Source organism: Sceloporus occidentalis, unplaced genomic scaffold (genome assembly GCF_023333645.1).
Source record: "Sceloporus occidentalis isolate IW3139 unplaced genomic scaffold, rSceOcc1.0.p SCAF_88, whole genome shotgun sequence".
Classification (NCBI taxonomy): Eukaryota; Metazoa; Chordata; class Lepidosauria; order Squamata; family Phrynosomatidae; genus Sceloporus; species Sceloporus occidentalis.
In genome coordinates this window covers 2,311,429-2,321,344 of record NW_028317068.1, presented here as the reverse complement: position 1 = coordinate 2,321,344, position 9,916 = coordinate 2,311,429, and positions in this window count along the sequence as shown.

Genomic DNA, 9,916 nt, shown 5'->3' with positions numbered 1-9,916 from the left:
GGAGGAGCCAGCGTGGTGTATGGGAAGGGGGAGGAGGCAGAGTGGTGTATGGGAGGGGGGAGGAGGCAGAGTGGAGTATAGGAGGGGGGAGGAGGCAGAGTGGGGTATGGGAGGGGGGAGGAGGCAGAGTGGAGTATGGGAGGGGGGAGGAGGCAGAGTGGAGTATGGGAGGGGGAGGAGGCAGAGTGGAGTATGGGAGGGGGGAGGAGGCAGAATGGAGTATGGGAGGGGGAGGAGGCAGAGTGGAGTATGGGAGGGGGAGGAGGCAGAGCGGAGTATGGGAGGGGGGGAGGAGGCAGAACAGAGTATGGGAGGGGGGGAGGAGGCAGAGTGGAGTATGGGAGGGGGAGGAGGCAGAGTGGTGTATGGGAGGGGGAGGAGGCAGAGTGGTGTATGGGAGGGGGGAGGAGGCAGAGTGGTGTATGGGAGGGGGGAGGAGGCAGAGTGGTGTATGGGTAAGTTATAGTGGTGTATGGGGGTATAATGAATTTCAGGGAGGCAGAATGGCACATCTGGGGGAGTTAGAGTGGTGTATAGGGGAGGTAGAGTGGTGTATGGGGGGTATAATGAATTTCAGAGTGGCATATCTGAGGGAGGCAGAGTGGTGAATCAGGGATAATTTCAGGGTGGTGCAGGGCATTTATGGGGAGCGGAGTGGCATATCAGGGTGCACAGTGGCATATAGGGAGGTATAAGGCATAAATGGGGCGAGTGACATATTGGAAGTTATAAGGCATATAGGGGGTATAAGGCATATCTGGGGGTAAAAGGTATATCAGGGGGCTCAGTTGGATATCACTGGCATATCAGGGGCACAGTGGAATCTCTGGAATATAAGAGGTATAAGGCATATATGGGGCAGAGTGGCAAGCTGGGGGTCAGATGTGCATAACTGGGGGCAGTTTGGTAAATAAAAGAAAATATAAACAAGGCTTTTTTCTCAGTTATTAAATATGAAAAATAGTTAACATATGAATTAATATTTACTAATAACTGTATTAAAACCTAGTTTGAGAAACACTGTGTTTGGGTTCTTGTAGCTTTTATTACTATGTCAGTAAAATAAGAAGGTGAAAGTGTAAATTGTACGTTTTTTATTACATTATTTTAAATTAAAAAAAATTGCATTTTTTATCCGATTAATCGATTAATCGAAAAAATAATCGGCCAACTAATCGATTATTAAAATAATCGTTAGTTGCAGCCCTAGACCAATTTAACCCCTTCAGTCCCAGGGGTTTTTGATACCTCAATGCCCGGAACAATAATGCCATTTTTGCAGTAGTTCAGCGATTAGTCCCAATTTCGCGGATAGTGTACCCATGTAAACTATATATTCTTTTTTTCCAAGAGAAATAGAGCTTTCTTTTGATACCATAGTTAGTTAATTAGCTGAAAATGTAGGATGAGAAATTTAGTAGAAAATAGCAAAAATTTGAATTTTTTAATATATATTTTCCCTTTGAATCGTCACAAAATTAGGTAAAGTGATGGAAAATACTGATTTCAGAAATACCTAATTTATATAACATTTCCATACTTTCCCAGTACTTAAAGGGAACATACTATAAGGTGTACATTAGTCATAGAATTTTTACATGAGTTATGATGGGATTGCAACTCTAATTTTAAACAAATAAACCAAAAATAGCCACAAAGTATATGTTTCTGTAAAGCAGACAACCCAGACTATCTTATCAGGGGTATTTGGGCATTCTTCATGCAGCTATTTGGCCACCAATCACTGTCAAACGTGGCTGCAGAAATTATTTCCTGCACTTTTTTTCACCAACGTTTCTGTGTTGCTTAGATTTTATGCACAGGGTATGTGTTACGGCAGAGAAACCCGGCCAGAATTGTTTAGCTGCATCTCCTGATTACGGAGATACCCCACATCCATATCCATCCCTTACATATAGTACCCTATAGGGTAGTATTTTTTATACTTATGGCTTAACTGGTTTGTGAACAGGGGCAGGAGGGTTTTTCAGCATGTGAGGAGAGTGAGAAGCGTTCCCACTGCACTGATCACACTGTCATCTCTATGCAAGTTCCCACAGACAGGCGCGATCGGATATCCCAGCAGGGTCTAGACAGACCCTGCAGGGGATATAATGTCCTCCGATGACCTTCCGGGTGATGCCAGCACCTTTGGGATGTGGTGGAACGGAATATTTGCATCATAGATGTGCAGCCGACAAATCTGCAGCAACTGTGTGATGCCATCATGTCTATGGACCAAAATCTTTGAGGAATTTTTCCAGCACCTTGTAGAAAGTATGCCACGAAGAATGAAGACAGTTCTGAAGGCAAAAGAGGGCCAACCCGGTACTAGCAAGGTATAGCTAATAAAGTGGCCAGTGAGAATATATATGTATATATATATATATAATTCTGAGCAAGAAAGAATTAAAATACTGCCATGTTAAATGCCCATCGGGAAGTCTACGTTAAAAAAAAAATTATAATTATAAGACAACCCCCCAAAATCTGAATATTAATTTAGGAAAAAAAGAAAAAGCCTGAATATAAGATGACCCTATAGGAAAAAAGTTTTACTAGTTAATGTTAATTTATGTAAACTATGTAAACTTTTTTTTAAATAAAAGCTATGATTGAAAACATTTTTTTTTTGTTTTTATTTCCTTTTATGTTATGCACATCTGCCCCAGGCTTGCCACTCCTATATGGCACTATGGCCCATGATATGCCTTTTAACCCTCAAAATGCCACTGTGACCCATGATATGCCATTATACGAATCGCGTAGACGTCAACCGCTGCCCCGGCTACACAGCAGAGAGTTGGAAGCACCGGTAAGTGTGTGTGTGGGGGGTGAGTGTTAAATGGGGGGGATAAGACAGGAGGATCCAGGTTCCCTGCAGCGGTGCGAGGGATCTAGATCTTGGTCTGATAGTCAGACCTCTATTTGAGGTCTGATTACTAGACGACCCCAATTATAAGAGGAGGGGTATTTTTCAGAGCATTTGCGCTGAAAAAAACCTTGTCTTATAATCGAGCTAATACGGTATTTGATGGGGTAAATTGAATTGGCTGGGCTTTAATAATGTCCCAATCAAAACAGGGGGGCAGGATGACCACAAGTCAAATTTCCAATTTGAAAAATGCATACATCCCAAATGTGGCCTTTTAGCCTTATAGCCCCCAAGCAGCCCAACAAACCCATCTATGGGGGGTATCACTGTACAACCTATTGGGGTGTTGTGTGACAGTCACATATACCAGGAGCTGTAAATTCATACCTAATATACAACGTGTGTGTAGAAGAAATACACACAAAAAAAATACTACTGCAAACTTTGACAAAGGCTGGTGGTAAAATGTGTGCATTTGAGATACCCTGGGGTGTATATATGGTTTTTATTGGGCACATTGCATTGGCCAGGCTCAAAGATGTACTAAATAGGGCTGTCATGCTCTACCCAGGCAGCGGAGCTGCATGTTTCTGTTTGTCTTGCTACAGTTTTTTTTGTCTTGCTGGATTTCCTCTGATTCCTGGATTCTAGTTCTTCTCTTTGCTTCAGGTCCTGTTTCCTTTATAAGGTGTGCCCCACCCGTTTGTTAAGTTTGTCTCAGTCTACAGTGTAAAGGTATGTCCTTCTCTGTTCTGTGTATAGATTCAATGTTCAGTTTTAGCTTTAGCTATTCAGTAGGCAGGGTTTAGTGCTAGGACCCACCGAATATTGGAGTACTTTGGCGTAGTGGTGGGCTAAGCATACTATGGCCATAAGAATCTCCAATTGTTACCTTATAGTCCTAGGCTAGTCCTGTTTGGTCCTGTGGTTTCTGTGTACTCCTGTCATGTGTAGCCAGCCAGTGGCGTCTCCAGCTTTCATATTTAGGGGGGGGCACATGGGGGGGGCAGGGACCAAACTAAGGGGGCAATTATAAAATGCTACATATCGACTATATATATATATAGATAGATAGATAGATAGATAGATAGATAGATAGATAGATATATGTGTCAAAATATGTACTTATCTTTTTGAAGTAAAGACCGTGATTGAAATATGATTTCAAAACAGCTGAACTGGCACTTATTTTTCATTCTTTAATATTAGCCCCTGCTGCCAATATATACTAATATTAGCCCCTGCTGCCGATATATACTTATATTATACCCTGCTGCCGATATATATTAATATTAGACCCTGCTGCCGATATATATATATGACTATTAGCCACTGCAGCCAATATATACCGTGTTTGCTCGATTATAAGACGAGGTTTTTTTCAGAGCAAATGCTCTGAAAAATACCCCTCGTCTTATAATCGGGGTCGTCTTATAATCAGACCTCAAATAGGTCTGACTATGAGACGACTAAGATCCAGATCGCCCGCAGCTGCAGGGGACCTGGATCCTCCTGTCTCCCCCCCGCCCCACTTACCGGTACCTCTCAGTCCCCGGTGTGTAGCTGGGGCAGCGTGTAGATGTGCCGCACCTGTGCGGAGAACTCTGATCTCTGACAGTCGGGGAAGGTCTGCGCGATGGACGCAGACAACACCTGCTGCTAGCCACGCCTCCTTCCGGCTGCAGCGTAAGTGCGTGGGATCTACACGCTGCCCCGGCTACATGACAGGGAAGTCAGAAGTACCGGTAAATTTGGGGGGGGGGGTCGGGGGAGTGTTAAATGGGGGGCATAAGGCATTTCTGGAGGCAGAGTGCTCTGTGAAATGCCTTTTAACCCCCTTAATGCCACTCTGCCTCCTGAATGCCTTAAACCTCCCTTTATGCCACTCTTCCCCATAATATGCCTTTTAACCCTCTAAATGCCAGAGTGGCATATAGGGGTATAAGGCATTTCTGGAGGCAGACTGTTACATAGGGGGTAAAAGGCATATCATGGGGCACAGTGGCATATAGGGTTAAAAGACATATCATGGGGCACAGTGGCATTAAGAGGGTTAAAAGGCATATCATGGGGCACAGTGGCATATAGGGGGTATAAGGCATTTCTGGGGCAGATGTGCATAACTGGGGGGCAGGTTGGAAAATAGAAGGAAAAAAAACCAAAATATTTTTCTCAATCATAGCTTTTATTAAAAAAAAATAGTTTAGATAAATTAACATTTTCTGGTGAAACTTTTTTCCTATAGGGTCGTCTTATATTCAGACTTTTTCTTTTTTACCTAAATTAATATTCAGATTTGGGGGGTCGTGTTATAATCAGGGTCATCTTATAATCGAGCAAATACGGTATATATAAATATTTGCCCCTGCTGCCAATATATACATACATTTTAGACCCTGTTGCCAATATATTTTAACCCGACCCAAGCATTTTCTTGGGCCCCGCTCCATGCTCCCTAGCATCCAATCACTCCCTCCGCTAACAGACAAAAAAAAAAAAAATTCACACTGACTGCAGATCAGGGGAAGACTGTGAGAGTCAGTACAGTCTTCCCTCCTTCTGACTGCACCGTGACATTGAGAGGTCCTCTCCCTGTAATCATCCCCAGAGTCCCTCATTCCCCTCATTGTCCCCTCATTCACTAAACCACACCTCTCTTTTACTTACTCCCTGTAGTTCAGGTATAGATCAAATAAACAACACATGGAAACAGCACATGCAACTGAATAAGACATAAAAACCCTGTATTTGAAGGTATACATAAATAATGTATGGAAACACAGCATTGCAGGTATAAATCAACAGAACACACAAACCCAGCATTGCAGGTATAGATTCAACTGGAAATCACATGTAATTTCAGCACTGAATGTATAGATCAAATAAACACATGGAAACAGCACTCCAGGTATTGATCAACTGAATAAGACATACAAATCCTGTATTTGCAGGTAAACATAAATAATATATAGAAACATAGCAGATATGGACCAACACATTAACACACAAACCCAGCTTTGCAGGTATTCATCAATTGGAATTCACATAAAAACTCAGCATTAAAGTTATAGATGAAACAACCTAAATTACAGGCATAGATCACAGATCTGCCCTATCTACCCCTTCTCACTCTCTTCTGCCCTATCTACCCCCTTCTCACCCCTTCTGCCCTATCTACCCCCTTCTGCCCTATCTACCCCTTCTCACTCCCTTCTGCCCTATCTACCCCCTGCTCACCCCTTCTGCCCTATCTACCCCTTCTCACTCCCTTCTGCCCTATCTACCCCTTCTCACCCCCTTTTGCCCTATCTACCCCCTTCTGCCCTATCTACCCCTTCTCACTCCCTTCTGCCCTATCTACCCCCTGCTCACCCTTTCTGCCCTATCTACCCCTGCTCACTCCCTTCTGCCCTATCTACCCCTTCTCACTTCCTTCTGCCTTATCTACCCCTTCTGTCCTATCTATCCTTTCTCACTCCCTTCTGCCCTATCTACCCCCTGCTCACCCTTTCTGCCCTATCTACCCCTGCTCACCCCCTTCTGCCCTATCTACCCCTTCTCACTTCCTTCTGCCTTATCTACCCCTTCTGTCCTATCTATCCTTTCTCACTCCCTTCTGCCCTATCTACCCCTTCTCACCCCCTTCTGCCCTATCTACCCTCATCTGCCCTATCTACCCTCTTCTGCCCCATCTACCCCTTCTCACTCCCTTCTCCCTATCTACCCCCTGTCCCCCATCTCACTACCTTCTCCCTATCTACCCCCTCCTAACTATCTACCCTCTCCCCCCTTTGAAGTTCACTTACCTTTCAGGAGTCTAGCGGTGGGATCGCGAGGCCTTTGTCTCCCAGCTGTGCCGCGGTGTGCGCGGCTTCACTGCTGAGCGCCGGAATATGACGTCATATACCGGCACTCAACATGAAATGCCAGCACCGCGACAAGACAAAAGCCTCGCGGAGGAGAGTGAGAGGCGCCGAACGGTTGCTGAAAACATGTTCCGGCGTCTCTCACTCTCCTCCTCTCATCTATCATGGCTGCGGAAACCCCCCCCCCAAAAAAATGGCGTTTCAACTGGGTGGGCACACGGGGGGTACATCATGATGTAGGGGGGGCATGGCCCCCTCTGACTCCCCCCTGCCGACGCCGCTGTTGTCAGCTCTGTGCTTTGTTGTCCTGTCCTGTATCCCCGGTAGAGGGGTGTCCAGTAATCCCCGAAAATTTTCGCATGGAAAGAGTTAAAATACTGGAATGTTAAAATGCCCATGGGGTGTCTAGGTTTTTTTTAATGTATGATTTGATGGGGTAACTGGAATTGGATGGGTTCACAGATGTTCCAAAAATAGGACATGGATACTGACTGAGCAGATATACAAATTCCTCCCAAATAACCAGACAAACTCATGCATTGGTGGTATCACTGTACTCAATAGATGTTGCTGGACACATATTGGGGTGTTTGGCAGTGACATATACCACCAGTAGTAAATTCATACTTGACGTACAATGTGTGTGTGGAACAATACACACAAAAATACCACCACAAATTTTTGGCAAAGGCTGGTGGTAAAATTAGTGCATGGAAAGGGTGAAATACCCTGGGGTGTCTAGTTTTCAAACATATATGATTTGACTGGGTAAATTAAATTGACCAACTTCAACGATGTCCCAAATATGGTAGGATGACAACATTCCAATTTGAAAAATGCACACGTCTCAAATGTGGCCTTTTAGCCCCAAACAACACACCCATGTGTGGAGGGTATAACTGTACTCAGGAGATGTTGCTGAACACGTATTGTGGTGTTGTTTGGCAGTGGAATATACCAGGAGCAGCAAATTCATACCTAGCTTAGAATGTGTGTGGAAAAAAACCACAAAATACTACTACAAATGTTGAAAAAGGCTTGTGGTAAAATGTGTGCATGGAAAGAATTAAACACCAGCATTTTCAATACCCCAGAGTGTCTAGTTTTCAAAAATACATAATATAGATATAATTGAGTAAATTGCAGAGTAAATGTCCGAGATAGCACATGGGGCAGAATTACCAGTTTGCTAAATGGTATTGAAATAGCAAAATTCTAATTTTTGCCTTATAACATAAGTATTTCTAAACTGAAATTGTAGAATTTACTCAGCAGTTTTTTTCATTAACTTTTATAGATGAGTAAAAGATTTTTCGAGTAAAATTTAGAAACATTCCTATTTTCTCAATTGTTCACTATATTGTATACTTTTTTCTTACAAAATAACATGATACAATAAAAAAATGACATCTCAAGAAAGCCCTTCTTGTCCCCAAATAACTTGTGTGGGTTCAGTAAATGAGTTGAAGAAAATTATAGCTAAACTTGAGCACTGCATAAATGTTAAAAGAGCCATTGTCACAAAGGGGTTAAATGACATATGCTAAGGTTTGTTTGCTTCACGTACTACTGAACATAATTAGGCTTTGTCTTAGTGGAACAATACATGACATTATAAATGATTAATGCGTGGGTGAGAAGCTAGTGAGTTGTTGCAAAAAAGTAGGGATGTTGAAACTTACAGGTGTTTACTGTGATATATTACATAAATATGTAGTGATCACCTTGTATTCAGTCAAGTACATATCTATATGTCTATATATTAGATTCAAGGTGGAAAAAGTGGATTTCAGCAGCAACAGATTAACCCATAAAGATGCATACAGGTGTACGTGTAGACTTTATACATGTGTAGCTGTTTACATCTATATACTGATGGTTAAAATAACATCAGTTATAACCTCCACTCCATATGACGTCATATGCCGGCGCTCAGCAGTGAAGCCGCGCGCACCGCGGCAGAGCAGCGAGACAGAGGCCTTGCGCTCCCACCACAGGACTGCACAGTAAGTGACCTACAAAGGGGGGTAGGGAGAGGGTAGATAGTGAGAAGGGGGGGGTAGGGAGAGGGTAGATAGCCCCTACATTGATATGGTGAAAATTAACAGTTTAAAAAAAGTTACTTTGTAAAAAAAATAAGCAATTTTTGATGTTGTCTGTGAAATTGACTGCCTTATACATTATATTGGTTTGTGAAACTAGACTTTTTGACCTAATACAACCATTCAATATTTTCCAGGATCATCACTGCATATACATGGCTATATTTAGGACTAAATCTCGTTATATTGCATTAGTGATTGCTGTTGCATTCGTTCTGGGTTTTGTGTGGCAGAAGAACCAGGTAAGAAATATTCATTTTTATGAAATCTCATCCAATTCTGCTAAACTGCTAGACAAAAAATGCCATTGTTTTCAATTAAAAACAGCAATATTTATAAACAGATAAAAACGGATACAATTTTCTAATTATAAATTATAAAAATGTTTCTTATATATTCTGATACATATACTCTTTAATGTTATGTGTCAATGTCTACTAAATTTCAACATAGCAATCTTCTCTTGCCTTGCAAATAAATGTATTTTGGCTTACTAATGGGACCCCTGTGAACCATAGGGGATTTGGCAAGTGCTTCCGTCTCTTTCTCTATCCTATGAGTATAGTTAATATACTAGGAATTATCTTATCATACAAATTGTACATGGGAAAGGCTTATTGGCAACTGGTTCTGCTTCCATGTCTGTTTTGTGTGTTTCTGTTTATAACCTCCACCTGTGTCTTTCACAACCATTATGTCTTTAATCTTTTTTTTTTTTTTTGCGACAACCAGGGCCAGCCCAAGACATAATGCCGCCCGGGGCGAAGTTTAAAATGCTGCCCCCCCACCCCGCCAACGCCAGGGGTAATTTTTTACCCTTCCTCCCCCCCTTTGCACTTACCTTTAAGCAGTCTCCCTGCTCTGCCACGGTGCGCTCTGCTTCACTGCTGAGCGCCAGAAATCACATCATTTTCTGGCGCTCGTCTTTACAAGCCAGCACCGAGGCAGAGCTAGAGGGCTCGCAGAGGAGAGAGAGGGGCGCCGAGCAGGTAAGCAAAAACCACTCGGCGCCCCTCTCTCTCCTCTGCTTAAAAAAAAACAAAAAACGCTTGGGGCGGCAATGTGCCGCCTCT